Genomic DNA, 13,925 nt, shown 5'->3' on the forward strand with positions numbered 1-13,925 from the left:
TATCTCCTCCCTTTTTATTCCACAATTGTGCTTAAAGTTCCATGATATCACAACAAAGACAGTTTTAAAATGTTGATGAAATCTGTCTAATAATTAGCGTGCTGGATGTATCAGCTGGAAAAAGGGTGAGAAAAAAAGAAATTGCAAAACTTCTGCTCATCCAGAAGTCACTAAAGATTTTTCATGGTGTGCTAAAAGGTTCCATCGGAAAGATAATTCAAGTAGAGTTGGTGCAAATCAAAGTTCATATCCCAGTCCATCAGCCACGGCAGTGGTCTGTGTTCGCTGGAAAAAAGGAGGATTTGCACCACATACCTGATGGCACCCTCTGAGCTTTGTTTGATTGGTGGTGTGATGCACAAGTGACATCTCACCCGGCTGACTAATCAAAAGAAGATCTACAGATGCTGTTAAGCTGGTTCTACAAATACAATCCATAGATTACAGAGCATTTCTGTGGGGGATAGACTTGGGAATATGTAAATTGATCTACTCAGATAATTCGTCAAAATGTTACATGAAGTTAAACGTAGTTTGCAGGATTTGAACCTACGCGGGAAGACCCCAATGGATTTCTAGTCCATTGCCTTAACCACTCGGCCACAACTCCTCAGACACTGTTTCATTCTTATGAGTTTCACACCTTTTCTTATAGCACCATGATCAATATCAGTGATTATCCTTCTGGAAGACATTTCAGAAAATGGAAGATTTCAATTGGAAACAAAATTCCAGGCCTCACTGAAATGTAAAAATCTGATTTAAAGGTATCATCAATTGGAACCTTTTACAGTTCAAGGTTTATTAAAATTCATAAGGCGGATTTAGAGTGACTTTGTTCCAAACACCTCCTGAAAAAGGCTTTGAAAATGCTCAATAGTTTGAACAGATTCATTTCCATGCAAAAAGACTTGCTGTTCATATGATCAGGTATTGAGCGTCTTTTAACCTCATTAAGTTTCCCAAAACGCCAAGCGGTTAACAGAAGTGAGCATATCATTTTTCAGGTATATTTTGCTTGCTTTATACTTGCTATACAAGTCAATGAGTAGGTTAGAAAGACCCCTGGAAGGTTCCTGAGTGACGTTCACAGCATTTTGCGAGCAAAAAAGAAACTTAAACAAACTCATTTGATGCCCAAAACAATACTTAGAAAAACATCACCAAACTATGTTTACAAAAATGCTGGAAAACCCTTAAAAGGGTGATTCAGGAAAAGATTCGCTGTCGTTTCTTGAGGCCGTTTCGGCTTGAAATCCTGGTCAGTTTCAACCACCTGGAAAAAGTGTCATGCGAACATTGGCACAAGTCATAGAGAACGATTGCTTGGTGTGACATAGATGATATGAGTTTTGCTTCATGAAGTCAAGTTTAACTTTTGAGTTAAACTTTATTCATAGATAGATCTTTTTGCCATGTGGATTTTAACTTTCTCTTTTTATGTTAAACCATGTGCATTGGCAAATTGAGTGTGAGCGGAAAAGATAAAACAGCTATGCACAAAGAATTTCTCAGGTTCCACTGAGATTTGAACTCAAATCACTGGATTCAGAGTCCAGAGTGCTAACCATTACACCATAGAACCACATGACAAATGAAGCTGGCTGGATTTTCTTTTGAAAACAGTAAAAGAGCATGTGTAAATAGTGGAAATGTGAGAAATTCAATCTTAATGTAGTGATCTGAGTTCTAATCTCAGTGGAACCTGGGAATTCATGCGTTATGATGAAAACTGGTTCTAAAGCTGTTCCGCAAATGTATATCTAACACACATTGGTAAATTAATATCTCCTCCCTTTTTATTCCACAAGTGTGCTTAAAGTTCCATGATATCACAACAAAGACAGTTTTAAAATGTTGATGAAATCTTGCTAATAATTAGCGTGCTGGATGTATCAGCTGGAAAAAGGGTGAGAAAAAAAGAAATTGCAAAACTTCTGCTCATCCAGAAGTCACTAAAGATTTTTCATGGTGTGCTAAAGGGTTCCATCGGAAAGATAATTCAAGTAGAGTTGGTGCAAATCAAAGTTCATATCCCAGTCCATCAGCCACGGCAGTGGTCTGTGTTCGCTGGAAAAAATCAGGATTTGCACCACATACCTGATGGCACCCTCTGAGCTTTGTTTGATTGGTGGTGTGATGCACAAGTGACATCTCACCCGGCTGACTAATCAAAAGAAGATCTACAGATGCTGTTAAGCTGGTTCTACAAATACAATCCATAGATTACAGACCATTTCTGTGGGGGATAGACTTGGGAATATGTAAATTTATCTACTCAGATAATTCGTCAAAATGTTACATGAAGTTAAACGTAGTTGGCAGGATTTGAACCTACGCGGGAAGACAACAATGGATTTTTAGTTCATCGCCTTAACCACTCAGCCACAACTACTCAAACACTGTTTCATTCTTATGAGTTTCACACCTTTTCTTATACCACCATGATCAATATCAGTGATTATCCTTCTGGAAGACATTTCAGAAAATGGAAGATTTCAATTGGAAACAAAATTCCAGGCCTCACTGAAATGTAAAAATCTGATTTAAAGGTATCATCAATTGGAACCTTTTACAGTTCAAGGTTTATTAAAATTCATAAGGCGGATTTAGAGTGACTTTGTTCCAAACACCTCCTGAAAAAGGCTTTGAAAATGCTCAATAGTTTGAACAGATTCATTTCCATGCAAAAAGACTTGCTGTTCATATGATCAGGTATTGAGCGTCTTTGAACCTCATTAAGTTTCCCAAAATGCCAAGCGGTTAACAGAAGTGAGCATTTCATTTTTCAGGTATATTTTGCTTGCTTTATACTTGCTATACAAGTCAATGAGTAGGTTAGAAAGACCCCTGGAAGGTTCCTGAGTGACGTTCACAGCATTTTGAAAGCAAAAAAGAAACTTAAGCAAACTCATTTGATGCCCAAAACAATACTTAGAAAAACATCACCAAACTATGTTTACAAAAATACTGGAAAACCCTTAAAAGGGTGATTCAGGAAAAGAATCGCTGTCGTTTCTGGAGGCCGTTTCGGCTTGAAATCCTGGTCAGTTTCAACCACCTGGAAAAAGTGTCATGCGAACATTGGCACAAGTCATAGAGAACGATTGCTTGGTGTGACATAGATGATATGAGTTTTGCTTCATGAAGTCAAGTTTAACTTTTGAGTTAAACTTTATTCATAGATAGATCTTTTTGCCATGTGGATTTTAACTTTCTCTTTTTATGTTAAACCATGTGCATTGGCAAATTGAGTGTGAGCAGAAAAGATAAAACAGCTATGCACAAAGAATTTCTCAGGTTCCACTGAGATTTGAACTCAGATTGTTGGATTCAGAATCCAAAGTGCTAACCATTACACCATGGAACCACATGACCAACGAAGCTGGCTGGATTTTCTTTTGAAAACAGTAAAAGAGCATGTGTAAATAGTGGAAATGTGAGAAATTCACTCTTAATCCAGTGATCTGAGTTCTAATCTCAGTGGAACCTGGGAATTCATGCATTATGATGAAATCTGGTTCTAAAGCTGTTCCGCAAATGTATATCTAACACAAAATGCTAAATTAATATCTCCTCCCTTTTTATTCCACAAGTGTGCTTAAAGTTCCATGATATCACAACAAGGACAGTTTTAAAATGTTGATGAAATCTGGCTAATAATTAGCGTGCTGGATCTATCAGCTGGAAAAAGGGTGAGAAAAAAAGAAATTGCAAAACTTCTGCTCATCCAGAAGTCACTAAAGATTTTACATGGTGTGCTAAAAGGTTCCATCGGAAAGATAATTCAAGTAGAGTTGGTGCAAATCAAAGTTCATATCCCAGTCCATCAGCCACGGCAGTGGTCTGTGTTCGCTGGAAAAAAGGAGGATTTGCACCACATACCTGATGGCACCCTCTGAGCTTTGTTTGATTGGTGGTATGATGCACAAGTGACATCTCACCTGGCTGACTAATCAAAAGAACATCTACAGATGCTGTTAAGCTGGTTCTACAACTACAATCCATAGATTACAGACCATTTCTGTGGGGGATAGACTTGGGAATGTGGAAATTGATCTACTCAGATAATTTGTCAAAATGTTACATGAAGTTAAATGTAGTTGGCAGGATTTCAACCTACGCGGGAAGACCCCAATGGATTTTTAGTCCATTGTCTTAACCACTCGGCCTCAACTACTCAGACACTGTTTCATTCTTATGAGTTTCACACCTTTTCTTATAGCACCATGATCAATATCAGTGATTATCCTTCTGGAAGACATTTCAGAAAATGGAAGATTTCAATTGGAAACAAAATTCCAGGCCTCACTGAAATGTAAAAATCTGATTTAAAGGTATCATCAATTGGAACCTTTTACAGTTCAAGGTTTATTAAAATTCATAAGGCGGATTTAGAGTGACTTTGTTCCAAACACCTCCTGAAAAAGGCTTTGAAAATGCTCAATAGTTTGAACAGATTCATTTCCATGCAAAAAGACTTGCTGTTCATATGATCAGGTATTGAGCGTCTTTTAACCTCATTAAGTTTCCCAAAACGCCAAGCTGTTAACCGAAGTGAGCATATAATTTTTCAGGTATATTTTGCTTGCTTTATACTTGCTATACAAGTCAATGAGTAGGTTAGAAAGACCCCTGGAAGGTTCCTGAGTGATGTTCACAGCATTTTGCGAGCAAAAAAGAAACTTAAACAAACACATTTGATGCCAAAAACAATACTTAGAAAAACATCACCAAACTATGTTTACAAAAATGCTGGAAAACACTAAAAAGGGTGATTCAGGAAAAGAATCGCTGTCGTTTCTTGAGGCCGTTTCGGCTTGAAATCCTGGTCAGTTTCAACCACCTGGAAAAAGTGTCATGCGAACATTGGCACAAGTCATAGATTACGATTGCTTGGTGTGACATAGATGATATGAATTTTGCTTCATGAAGTCAAGTTTAACTTTTGAGTTAAACTTTCTTGATAGATAGATCTTTTTGCCATGTGGATTTTAACTTTCTCTTTTTATGTTAAACCATGTGCATTGGCAAATTGAGTGTGAGCAGAAAAGATAAAACCGCTATGCTAAAAGTATTTCTCAGGTTCCACTGAGATTTGAACTCAGATCACTGGATTCAGAGTCCAGAGTGCAAACCATTACACCATAGAACCACATGACCAACAAAACTGGCTGGATTTTCTTTTGAAAACAGTAAAAGAGCATGTGTAAATAGTGGAAATGTGAGAAATTCACTCTTAATCCAGTGATCTGAGTTCTAATCTCAGTGGAACCTGGGAATTCATGCATTATGATGAAAACTGGTTCTAAAGCTGTTCCGCAAATGTATATCTAACACACATTGGTAAATTAATATCTCCTCCCTTTTTATTCCACAAGTGTGCTTAAAGTTCCATGATATCACAACAAAGACAGTTTTAAAATGTTGATGAAATCTGGCTAATAATTAGCGTGCTGGATCTATCAGCTGGAAAAAGGGTGAGAAAAAAAGAAACTGCAAAACTTCTGCTCATCAAGAAGTCACTAAAGATTTTTCATGGTGTGCTAAAAGGTTCCATCGGAAAGATAATTCAAGCAGAGTTGGTGCAAATCAAAGTTCATATCCCTGTCCATCAGCCACGGCAGTGGTCTGTGTTCACTGGAAAAAAGGAGGATTTGCACCACATACCTGATGGCACCCTCTGAGCTTTGTTTGATTGGTGGTGTGATGCACAAGTGACATCTCACCTGGCTGACTAATCAAAAGAAGATCGACAGATGCTGTTAAGCTGGTTCTACAAATACAATCCATAGATTACAGACCATTTCTGTGGGGGATAGACTTGGGAATGTGAAAATTGATCTACTTAGATAATTCGTCAAAATGTTACATGAAGGTAAACATAGATGGCAGGATTTGAATCTACGCTGGAAGATCCCCATGGATTTCTAGTCCATCGCCTTAACCACTCAGCCACAACTACTAAGACACTGTTTCATTCTTATGAGTTTCACACCTTTTCTTATAGCACCATGATCAATATCCGTGATTATCCTTTTGGAAGACATTTCAGAAAATGGAAGATTTCAATTGAAAACAAAATTCCAGGCCTCACTGAAATGTAAAAATCTGATTTAAAGGTATCATCAATTGGAACCTTTTACAGTTCAAGGTTTATTAAAATTCATAAGGCGGATTTAGAGTGACTTTGTTCCAAACACCTCCTGAAAAAGGCTTTGAAAATGCTCAATAGTTTGAACAGATTCATTTCCATGCAAAAAGACTTGCTGTTCATATGATCAGGTATTGAGCGTCTTTTAACCTCATTAAGTTTCCCAAAACGCCAAGCGGTTAACAGAAGTGAGCATATCATTTTTCAGGTATATTTTGCTTGCTTTATACTTGCTATACAAGTCAATGAGTAGGTTAGAAAGACCCCTGGAAGGTTCCTGAGTGACGTTCACAGCATTTTGCGAGCAAAAAAGAAACTTAAACAAACTCATTTGATGCCCAAAACAATACTTAGAAAAACATCACCAAACTATGTTTACAAAAATGCTGGAAAACACTAAAAAGGGTGATTCAGGAAAAGAATCGCTGTCATTTCTTGAGGCCGTTTCGGCTTGAAATCCTGGTCAGTTTCAACCACCTGGAAAAAGTGTCATGCGAACATTGGCACAAGTCATAGATTACGATTGCTTGGTGTGACATAGATGATATGAGTTTTGCTTCATGAAGTCAAGTTTAACTTTTGAGTTAAACTTTCTTGATAGATAGATCTTTTTGCCATGTGGATTTTAACTTTCTCTTTTTATGTTAAACCATGTGCATTGGCAAATTAAGTGTGAGCAGAAAAGATAAAACCGCTATGCTAAAAGTATTTCTCAGCTTCCACTGAGATTTGAACTCAGATCACTGGATTCAGAGTCCAGAGTGCTAACCATTACACCATAGAACCACATGACCAACGAAGCTGGCTGGATTTTGTTTTGAAAACAGTAAAAGAGCATGTGTAAATAGTGGAAATGTGAGCAATTCACTCTTAATCCAGTGATCTGAGTTCTAATCTCAGTGGAACCTGGGAATTCATGCATTATGATGAAAACTGGTTCTAAAGCTGTTCCGCAAATGTATATCTAACACACATTGGTAAATTAATATCGCCTCCCTTTTTATTCCACAAGTGTGCTTAAAGTTCCATGATATCACAACAAAGACAGTTTTAAAATGTTGATGAAATCTGGCTAATAATTAGCGTGCTGGATCTATCAGCTGGAAAAAGGGTGAGAAAAAAAGAAATTGCAAAACTTCTGCTCATCCAGAAGTCACTAAAGATTTTTCATGGTGTTCTAAAAGGTTCCATCGGAAAGATAATTCAAGTAGAGTTGGAGCAAATCAAAGTTCATATCCCAGTCCATCAGCCACGGCAGTGGTCTGTGTTCGCTGGAAAAAAGGAGGATTTGCACCACATACCTAATGGCACCCTCTGAGCTTTGTTTGATTGGTGGTGTGATGCACAAGTGACATCTCACCTGGCTGACTAATCAAAAGAAGATCTACAGATGCTGTTAAGCTGGTTCTACAAATACAATCCATAGATTACAGACCATTTCTGTGGGGGATAGACTTGGGAATGTGAAAATTGATCTACTCAGATAATTCGTCAAAATGTTACATGAAGTTAAACGTATTTGGCAGGTTTTGAACCTACGCTGGAAGACCCCAATGGATTTCTAGTCCATCGCCTTAACCACTCAGCCACAACTACTCAGACACTGTTTCATTCTTATGAGTTTCACACCTTTTCTTATAGCACCATGATCAATATCAGTGATTATCCTTCTGGAAGACATTTCAGAAAATGGAAGATTTCAATTGGAAACAAAATTCCAGGCCTCACTGAAATGTAAAAATCTGATTTAAAGGTATCATCAATTGGAACCTTTTACAGTTCAAGGTTTATTAAAATTCATAAGGCGGATTTAGAGTGACTTTGTTCCAAACACCTCCTGAAAAAGGCTTTGAAAATGCTCAATAGTTTGAACAGATTCATTTCCATGCAAAAAGACTTGCTGTTCATATGATCAGGTATTGAGCGTTTTTTAACCTCATTAAGTTTCCCAAAACGCCAAGTGGTTAACAGAAGTGAGCATATCATTTTTCAGGTATATTTTGCTTGCTTTATACTTGCTATACAAGTCAATGAGTAGGTTAGAAAGACCCCTGGAAGGTTCCTGAGTGACGTTCACAGCATTTTGCGAGCAAAAAAGAAACTTAAACAAACTCATTTGATGCCCAAACCAATAATTAGAAAAACATCACCAAACTATGTTTACAAAAATGCTGGAAAACACTAAAAAGGGTGATTCAGGAAAAGAATCGCTGTCGTTTCTTGAGGCCGTTTCAGCTTGAAATCCTGGTCAGTTTCAACCACCTGGAAAAAGTGTCATGCGAACATTGGCACAAGTCATAGATTACGATTGCTTGGTGTGACATAGATGATACGAGTTTTGCTTCATGAAGTCAAGTTTAACTTTTGAGTTAAACTTTCTTGATAGATAGATCTTTTTGCAATGTGGATTTTAACTTTCTCTTTTTATGTTAAACCATGTGCATTGGCAAATTGAGTGTGAGCAGAAAAGATAAAACCGCTATGCTAAAAGTATTTCTCAGCTTCTACTGAAATTTGAACTCAGATCACTGGATTCAGAGTCCAGAGTGCTAACCATTACACCATAGAACCACATGACCAATGAATCTGGCTGGATTTTCTTTTGAAAACAGTAAAAGAGCATGTGTAAATAGTGGAAATGTGAGCAATTCACTCTTAATAGAGTGATCTGAGTTCTAATCTCAGTGGAACCTGGGAATTCATGCATTATGATGAAAACTGGTTCTAAAGCTGTTCCGCAAATGTATATCTAACACACATTGGTAAATTAATATCTCCTCCCTTTTTATTCCACAAGTGTGCTTAAAGTTCCATGATATCACAACAAAGACAGTTTTAAAATGTTGATGAAATCTGGCTAATAATTAGCGTGCTGGATCTATCAGCTGGAAAAAGGGTGAGAAAAAAAGAAATTGCAAAACTTCTGCTCATCCAGAAGTCACTAAAGATTTTTCATGGTGTGCTAAAAGGTTCCATCGGAAAGATAATTCAAGTAGAGTTGGAGCAAATCAAAGTTCATATCCCAGTCCATCAGCCACGGCAGTGGTCTGTGTTCGCTGGAAAAAAGGAGGATTTGCACCACATACCTGATGGCACCCTCTGAGCTTTGTTTGATTGGTGGTGTGATGCACAAGTGACATCTCACCCGGCTGACTAATCAAAAGAAAATCTACAGATGCTGTTAAGCTGGTTCTACAAATACAATCCATAGATTACAGAACATTTCTGTGGGGGATAGACTTGGGAATGTGAAAATTGATCTACTCAGATAATTCGTCAAAATGTTACATGAAGTTAAATGTAGTAGGCAGGATTTGAACCTGTGCTGGAAGACCCCAATGTATTTCTAGTCCAACGCCTTAACCACTCGGCCACAACTACTCAAACGCTGTTTTATTCTTATGAGTTTCACACCTTTTCTTATAGCACCATGATCAATATCAGTGATTATCCTTCTGGAAGACATTTCAGAAAATGGAAGATTTCAATTGGAAACAAAATTCCAGGCCTCACTGAAATGTAAAAATCTGATTTAAAGGTATCATCAATTGGAACCTTTTACAGTTCAAGGTTTATTAAAATTCATAAGGCGGATTTAGAGTGACTTTGTTCCAAACACCTCCTGAAAAAGGCTTTGAAAATGCTCAATAGTTTGAACAGATTCATTTCCATGCAAAAAGACTTGCTGTTCATATGATCAGGTATTGAGCGTCTTTTAACCTCATTAAGTTTCCCAAAACGCCAAGCGGTTAACAGAAGTGAGCATATCATTTTTCAGGTATATTTTGCTTGCTTTATACTTGCTATACAAGTCAATGAGTAGGTTAGAAAGACCCCTGGAAGGTTTCTGAGTGACGTTCACAGCATTTTGCGAGCAAAAAAGAAACTTAAACAAACATATTTGATGGCCAAAACAATACTTAGAAAAACATCACCAAACTATGTTTACAAAAATGCTGGAAAACACTAAAAAGGGTGATTCAGGAAAAGAATTGCTGTCATATCTTGAGGCCGTTTCGGCTTGAAATCCTGGTCAGTTTCAACCACCTGGAAAAAGTGTCATGCGAACATTGCCACAAATCAAAGAGTACGATTGCTTGGTGTGACATAGATGATTGAGTTTTGCTTCATGAAGTCAAGTTTAACTTTTGAGTTAAACTTTATTCACAGATAAATCTTTTTGCCATGTGGATTTTAACTTTCTCTTTTTATGTTAAACCATGTGCATTGGCAAATTGAGTGTGAGCAGAAAAGATAAAACTGCTATGCACAAAGAATTTCTCAGGTACCACTGAGATTTGAACTCAGATCACTGAATTCAGAGTCCAGAGTGATAACCATTACACCATAGAACCACATGACCTATGAAGCTGGCTGGATTTTCTTTTGAAAACAGTAAAAGAGCATGTGTAAATAGTGGAAATGTGAGAAATTCACTCTTAATCCAGTGATCTGAGTTCTAATCTCAGTGGAACCTGGAAATTCATGCATTATGATGAAAACTGGTTCTAAAGCTGTTCCGCAAATGTATATCTAACACAAATTGGTAAATTAATATCTCCTCCCTTTTTATTCCACAAGTGTGCTTAAAGTTCCATGATATCACAACAAAGACAGTTTTAAAATGTTGATGAAATCTGGCTAATAATTAGCGTGCTGGATCTATCAGCTGGAAAAAGGGTGAGAAAAAAAGAAATTGCAAAACTTCTGCTCATCCAGAAGTCACTAAAGATTTTTCATGGTGTGCTAAAAGGTTCCAACGGAAAGATAATTCAAGTAGAGTTGGTGCAAATCAAAGTTCATATCCCAGTCCATCAGCCACGGCAGTGGTCTGTGTTCGCTGGAAAAAAGGAGGATTTGCACCACATACCGGATGGCACACCCTGAGCTTTGTTTGATTGGTGGTGTGATGCACAAGGGACATCTCACCCGGCTGACTAATCAAAAGAAGATCTACAGATGCTGTTAAGCTGGTTCTACAAATACAATCCATAGATTACAGACTATTTCTGTGGGGGATAGACTTGGGAATGTGTAAATTGATCTACTCAGATAAATCGTCAAAATGTTACATGAAGTTAAACGTAGCTGGCAGGATTTGAACCTACGCAGGAAGACCCCAATGGATTTCTAGTCCATCGCCTTAACCACTCGGCCACAACTACTCAGACACTGTTTCATTCTTATGAGTTTCACACCTTTTCTTATAGCACCATGATCAATATCAGTGATTATCCTTCTGGAAGACATTTCAGAAAATGGAAGATTTCAATTTGAAACAAAATTCCAGGCCTCACTGAAATGTAAAAATCTGATTTAAAGGTATCATCAATTGGAACCTTTCACAGTTCAAGGTTTATTAAAATTCATAAGGCGGATTTAGAGTGACTTTGTTCCAAACACCTCCTGAAAAAGTCTTCGAAAATGCTCAATAGTTTGAACAGATTCATTTCCATGCCAATAGACTTGCAGTTCATATGATCAGGTATTGAGCGTCTTTTAACCTCATTAAGTTTCCCAAAACGCCAAGCGGTTCGGTTAACAAAAGTGAGCATATTATTTTTCAGGTATATTTTGCTTGTTTTATACTTGCTATACAAGTCAATGAGTAGGTTAGAAAGACCCCTGGAAGGTTCCTGAGTGACGTTCACAGCATTTTGCGAGCAAAAAAGAAACTTAAGCAAACTCATTTGATGCCCAAAACAATACTTAGAAAAACATCACCAAACTATGTTTACAAAAATGCTGGAAAACACTAAAAAGGGTGATTCAGGAAAAGAATCGCTGTCGTTTCTTGAGGACGTTTCGGCTTGAAATCCTGGTCAGTTTCAACCACCTGGAAAAAGTGTCATGCGAATATTGGCACAAGTCATAGAGTACGATTGCTTGGTGTGACATAGATGATATGAGTTTTGCTTCATGAAGCCAAGTTTAACTTTTGAGTTAAACTTTATTCATAGATAGATCTTTTTGCCATGTGGATTTTAACTTTCTCTTTTTATGTTAAACCATGTGCATTGGCAAATTGAGTGTGAGCAGAAAAGATAAAACTGCTATGCACAAAGAATTTCTCAGTTTCCACTGAGATTTGAACTCAGATCATTGGATTCAGAGGCCAAAGTGCTAACCATTACACCATGGAACCACATGACCAATGAAGCTGGCTGGATTTTCTTTTGAAAACAGTAAAAGAGCATGTGTAAATAGTGGAAATGTGAGAAATTCACTCTTAATCCAGTGATCTGAGTTCTAATCTCAGTGGAACCTGGGAATTCATGCATTATGATGAAAACTGGTTCTAAAGCTGTTCCGCAAATGTATATCTAACACACATTGCTAAATTAATATCTCCTCCCTTTTTATTCCACAAGTGTGCTTAAGGTTCCATGATATCACAACAAGGACAGTTTTAAAATGTTGATGAAATCTGGCTAATAATTAGCGTGCTGGATCTATCAGCTGGAAAAAGGGTGAGAAAAAAAGAAATTGCAAAACTTCTGCTCATCCAGAAGTCACTAAAGATTTTTCATGGTGTGCTAAAAGGTTCCATCGGAAAGATAATTCAAGTAGAGTTGGTGCAAATCAAAGTTCGTATCCCAGTCCATCAGCCACGGCAGTGGTCTGTGTTCGCTGGAAAAAAGGAGGATTTGCACCACATACCTGATGGCACCCTCTGAGCTTTGTTTGATTGGTGGTGTGATGCACAAGTGACATCTCACCTGGCTGACTAATCAAAGGAAGATCTACAGATGCTGATAAGCTGGTTCTACAAATACAATCCATAGATTACAGACCATTTCTGTGGGGGATAGACTTGGGAATGTGGAAATTGATCTACTCAGATAATTCGTCAAAATGTTACATGAAGTTAAACGTAGTTGGCAGGATTTGAACCTATGCGGGAAGACCCCAATGGATTTCTAGTCCATCGCCTTAACCACTCAGCCACAGCTACTCAGACACTGTTTCATTCTTATGAGTTTCACACCTTTTCTTATAGCACCGTGATCAATATCAGTGATTATCCTTCTGGAAGACATTTCAGAAAATGGAAGATTTCAATTGGAAACAAAATTCCAGGCCTCACTGAAATGTAAAAATCTGATTTAAAGGTATCATCAATTGGAACCTTTTACAGTTCAAGGTTTATTAAAATTCATAAGGCGGATTTAGAGTGACTTTGTTCCAAACACCTCCTGAAAAAGGCTTTGAAAATGCTCAATAGTTTGAACAGATTCATTTCCATGCAAAAAGACTTGCTGTTCATATGATCAGGTATTGAGCGTCTTTTAACCTCATTAAGTTTCCCAAAACGCCAAGCGGTTAACAGAAGTGAGCATATCATTTTTCAGGTATATTTTGCTTGCTTTATACTTGCTATACAAGTCAATGAGTAGGTTAGAAAGACCCCTGGAAGGTTCCTGAGTGACGTTCACAGCATTTTGCGAGCAAAAAAGAAACTTAAACAAACTCATTTGATGCCCAAAACAATACTTAGAAAAACATCACCAAACTATGTTTACAAAAATGCTGGAAAGCACTAAAAAGGGTGATTCAGGAAAAGAATCGCTGTCGTTTCTTGAGGCCGTTTCGGCTTGAAATACTGGTCAGTTTCAACCACCTGGAAAAAGTGTCATGCGAATACTGGCACAAGTCATAGAGTACGATTGCTTGGTGTGACATAGATGATATGAGTTTTGCTTCATGAAGCCAAGTTTAACTTTTGAGTTAAACTTTATTCATAGATAGATCTTTTTGCCATGTGGATTTT

General features: G+C 37.5%; 12 non-coding genes across 12 annotated transcripts; all 12 read right to left on the bottom strand.

Annotated features, from left to right (window-relative positions):
* Positions 1-528: 528 nt before the first annotated feature.
* On the bottom strand, positions 529-610 carry TRNAS-AGA (transfer RNA serine (anticodon AGA)). Its single transcript has one exon. It is a non-coding gene; the product is annotated as a tRNA-Ser (tRNA).
* Positions 611-1,513: 903 nt separating this feature from the next.
* On the bottom strand, positions 1,514-1,585 carry TRNAQ-CUG (transfer RNA glutamine (anticodon CUG)). Its single transcript has one exon. It is a non-coding gene; the product is annotated as a tRNA-Gln (tRNA).
* A 728-nt stretch (positions 1,586-2,313) lies between these two features.
* On the bottom strand, positions 2,314-2,395 carry TRNAF-AAA (transfer RNA phenylalanine (anticodon AAA)). The gene has a single exon. It is a non-coding gene; the product is annotated as a tRNA-Phe (tRNA).
* A 903-nt stretch (positions 2,396-3,298) lies between these two features.
* Positions 3,299-3,370, bottom strand: TRNAQ-CUG (transfer RNA glutamine (anticodon CUG)). Its single transcript has one exon. It is a non-coding gene; the product is annotated as a tRNA-Gln (tRNA).
* Positions 3,371-4,098: 728 nt separating this feature from the next.
* On the bottom strand, positions 4,099-4,180 carry TRNAF-AAA (transfer RNA phenylalanine (anticodon AAA)). The gene has a single exon. It is a non-coding gene; the product is annotated as a tRNA-Phe (tRNA).
* A 903-nt stretch (positions 4,181-5,083) lies between these two features.
* On the bottom strand, positions 5,084-5,155 carry TRNAQ-CUG (transfer RNA glutamine (anticodon CUG)). The gene has a single exon. It is a non-coding gene; the product is annotated as a tRNA-Gln (tRNA).
* Positions 5,156-6,868: 1,713 nt separating this feature from the next.
* On the bottom strand, positions 6,869-6,940 carry TRNAQ-CUG (transfer RNA glutamine (anticodon CUG)). Its single transcript has one exon. It is a non-coding gene; the product is annotated as a tRNA-Gln (tRNA).
* Positions 6,941-8,653: 1,713 nt separating this feature from the next.
* Positions 8,654-8,725, bottom strand: TRNAQ-CUG (transfer RNA glutamine (anticodon CUG)). The gene has a single exon. It is a non-coding gene; the product is annotated as a tRNA-Gln (tRNA).
* A 1,712-nt stretch (positions 8,726-10,437) lies between these two features.
* TRNAQ-CUG (transfer RNA glutamine (anticodon CUG)) lies at positions 10,438-10,509 on the bottom strand. Its single transcript has one exon. It is a non-coding gene; the product is annotated as a tRNA-Gln (tRNA).
* A 728-nt stretch (positions 10,510-11,237) lies between these two features.
* On the bottom strand, positions 11,238-11,319 carry TRNAS-AGA (transfer RNA serine (anticodon AGA)). Its single transcript has one exon. It is a non-coding gene; the product is annotated as a tRNA-Ser (tRNA).
* Positions 11,320-12,227: 908 nt separating this feature from the next.
* On the bottom strand, positions 12,228-12,299 carry TRNAQ-CUG (transfer RNA glutamine (anticodon CUG)). The gene has a single exon. It is a non-coding gene; the product is annotated as a tRNA-Gln (tRNA).
* Positions 12,300-13,027: 728 nt separating this feature from the next.
* On the bottom strand, positions 13,028-13,109 carry TRNAS-AGA (transfer RNA serine (anticodon AGA)). Its single transcript has one exon. It is a non-coding gene; the product is annotated as a tRNA-Ser (tRNA).
* Positions 13,110-13,925: the final 816 nt, after the last annotated feature.

This window comes from Phyllobates terribilis, unplaced genomic scaffold (assembly GCF_046119375.1).
Source record: "Phyllobates terribilis strain yellow unplaced genomic scaffold, ASM4611937v1 Scaffold_13__5_contigs__length_258822181, whole genome shotgun sequence".
Lineage (NCBI taxonomy): Eukaryota > Metazoa > Chordata > Amphibia > Anura > Dendrobatidae > Phyllobates > Phyllobates terribilis.